This window comes from Protopterus annectens, chromosome 5.part1 (genome assembly GCF_019279795.1).
Source record: "Protopterus annectens isolate FY-2018-M chromosome 5.part1, PAN1.0, whole genome shotgun sequence".
Taxonomy (NCBI): Eukaryota; Metazoa; Chordata; order Ceratodontiformes; family Protopteridae; genus Protopterus; species Protopterus annectens.
The window spans coordinates 467,361,863-467,364,968 of NC_056736.1; positions in this window are offsets into that span (position 1 = coordinate 467,361,863).

Consider the following 3,106-nt stretch of genomic DNA (forward strand, 5'->3'; position numbering starts at 1 on the left):
CCAAACCATGCAATATGGACTCCCCTTTGGTTAAATATATGGCATAATCATGCCCTGAGCAATAATTTGAACCCTAAAGCTTTCCCCTTTTTAAGCCCACTATCTCTCAAAAATATGACGTTTCATCATATCCTGAAGATTAAAATCAAGTCTTTCCAAGACATTTTTAATTCCCTGAAATTGGAAAAAGCGCTACCTGTGTTTCAACCCATTCACCTCAATCCTAATATCAAGTTGAACTGTAACATGGTCAATCTGATTGACTACCCTCTAATAAAAGAATATACGCTATGGGATTTTCATAAACATAGAAGTTTATCACTAACAGAAGTATGTGGTATCCTTAACCTACCAAAAAATACACCATAATTCTAAGGCACATAAGGGAAATCACTGCATCTCTACTTCAAGGTCACACCATTAATGAATCTGACTTTAATCAGGTTGCCAACCTGCTACAAACCTTAGCTAGCAAGAAAGGTATGTTGTCCCTCTCCTATAAATGTATTAGCACAGTTCAGTTCCAGGATAAAATGGACTATGCGGGCTAGGATTGAATATATTAGTAGATCAAAAGCTAGCAGCGATTAAATCCATGCTTATGTTTTCCCCATTTAAGAAGCTTACTTGTACACAATTTATGATTACCAATAACTTATGCTTTACTCCAGTCCATCTAAATAAATTTAACCCCAATGTATCTACTGCATGCCCCTGCTGCTCCTACCCCCAGGCTGATATCCTACATATCATATGGTTTTGCAGATACTACCACAGTATATGGTGCTCCCTCAAAGTGAGACTTGACAAGATGGGATACCACAAATCAACTCTCTCATGGGAAACGGCATTGTTACATGTTACTAACCTTAAAATGTCAAAACTAAGATTGAATTTCTTAATTACACTCTGTTTATTAGTCAAATTCTACATTACCAAACATTGGATCGCACTAAGATGTCCTGGAGAGGGTTTAGATGTTTGGCTATTAAATACATCATGTCACAAAAACTTCTAATAACAAACTCTCGAAAGCATGCTTATTACCTGACATTTTGGAATACTATATTTGTGCACTTAGCTGACAATTAAGTGTATATAAACTTAGGTAGTTCAAAGCTACTATATATTATTTTCCCACAGGTGTGTTTAAATCCTTCTCTCTTCCCCATTTCTCCCTACCCTGGCGGTATGGTGGCTCAAGATAAGTATTATGTCCTCTCCTTTACCCCCCTTATAAATCTCAAACATGGACGATACATTGCGTTCACTTATAGTAATTGTCCCTTTGCATCTAGATTTTACATTAGGTTTACTCTTAGATGTCATATTAGTCTTAAGCAACACTATTGTATATCTTGTATATAGTTAGTAGTTTTATGTTCTCTTATGTATCACTGCTCATTGTTAAACTGTATTTATGTGTGATATTCATGTATTGTAAAATCAATAAAATTATATTTGAGAAAAAAAAGAAGGTTGCATGAGTTGGAGGGGAAAGGATTTGACCAGAGAAGACAACGACAACAGGAGCTAAGACTATTCAAAGTGTAGACATGAAGAGACTAAAAAGACAGTGGAAGCATAGATGAATGTGATCGTATCATAGACATGTGAAAGTGTCATCCTGAATTGAAGAAGGGGTGGGGTGGGACATCAGATCAGTATAGTACTGGAACCAACTGCTTCCTTGATTTGTGCTAGTAATTCTGTATCTACAAGATTTTCTGAATCCATGCAATGAATTACAAAAATGGGTGGTGGAGAAGAATATTCCAATATATATTCAAGAGGACATGGGACTTGTGGAGGAGAGTTGAGTCGGAAGATTGGGAATAGAAAGAATGTAGGTTGTTAAATTCACTTAAAGGTCAGCCTTGATAGGCATAATTCATTCTGTCTGCTGTCAAGCAAATGCAATGTTGTATTCCTTCTAGCCCATTTGAAGTTACTGTTGTTTTTCATTGTCACTTTAATTAAAACCTGTTGCAGTACTTTACCCTTGTGTGTACCTTTACACTAATTTTGTTATGTAGTACTTAAATAAGTGTAGTCTTTTATGTCTCTGCTGCCACATGCAATCCCTTTAGGATGAACTGTTTGTACTGCTGAGGAGAGTTTCTTTTCTGTCTATTCTCTGCACAGCAGTCTCCCAACACAAATCCCTTTATTAGAGTTCTTTTGCCTTTGTATCTGTTATTAGTCATTCAAGGAGGCGTGGCACATTTATTTTAGTTAACAGTTTTGCAGGAATAGTTGTGCTTTGAAAACTGTATGTATATATAATATATTTTTCCTAGTAGTTTTGTTTTTCTCCATGCTTTTCTCATGGAACTTTGGCTTTCCTCATCCTGCCTCTGTTTTTTTTTTTTTGTATAAAGCTTCCCAGTCACTCTCAGGATAAGGGTAGGCTCCCATGCCTTAAACTTGAGTTTACAGGGCAGTTACGCCAACCAGATGTTCATTTAACGGTATGCTAATGACTCACTTCAGACTCCATGTTATCGCTGTGATGGCAAATCATGCTACCAGGTGACTATTACTAATGTCACCAAAAGAAAGCACAGATTTCTTTTAAAAAGAGAGTAGAGATCTATTTTCAGTGTAGAATCATAGATGTTCATTGTACTATTCATTATTGCCATCCTGACTTCTAGGAATATCCTGCACACAGGCATCCCATCAGACTGGCTCATCCTCCAGAACTCTACCTTTCCCCAAATACTTTATCACCCTCCCACTGCCCCATAACAATGTTGGTGGCATGGTTGGGGTCAGCTGATGCCTTCAGATTTTTCTTGCCAAGTAGTTCGCTAGCAGTAAGTCATATCAGAATCATCAGTTCATTGATAGGTCTACTTCCAAAAGCTAGATTAATACCACATGGGGGATTTTCTTGTCTATTTTGTATCGTGTTTTGATATGCAACATCTGATTGTGATTCTGATAGTGATTCTTCTGTAGAAGTTAAGAACTGTACTGTGTTAGGAAAGCAAGTCACTCGTAAATTCTTCTTTCACTGCCTTTGTTTGCTCTGACTTTTCCTAGAGTACAATGTCTAAGTTAGGCTAATTTCATTCCCATACCAGTCAATAGGACAGTACAA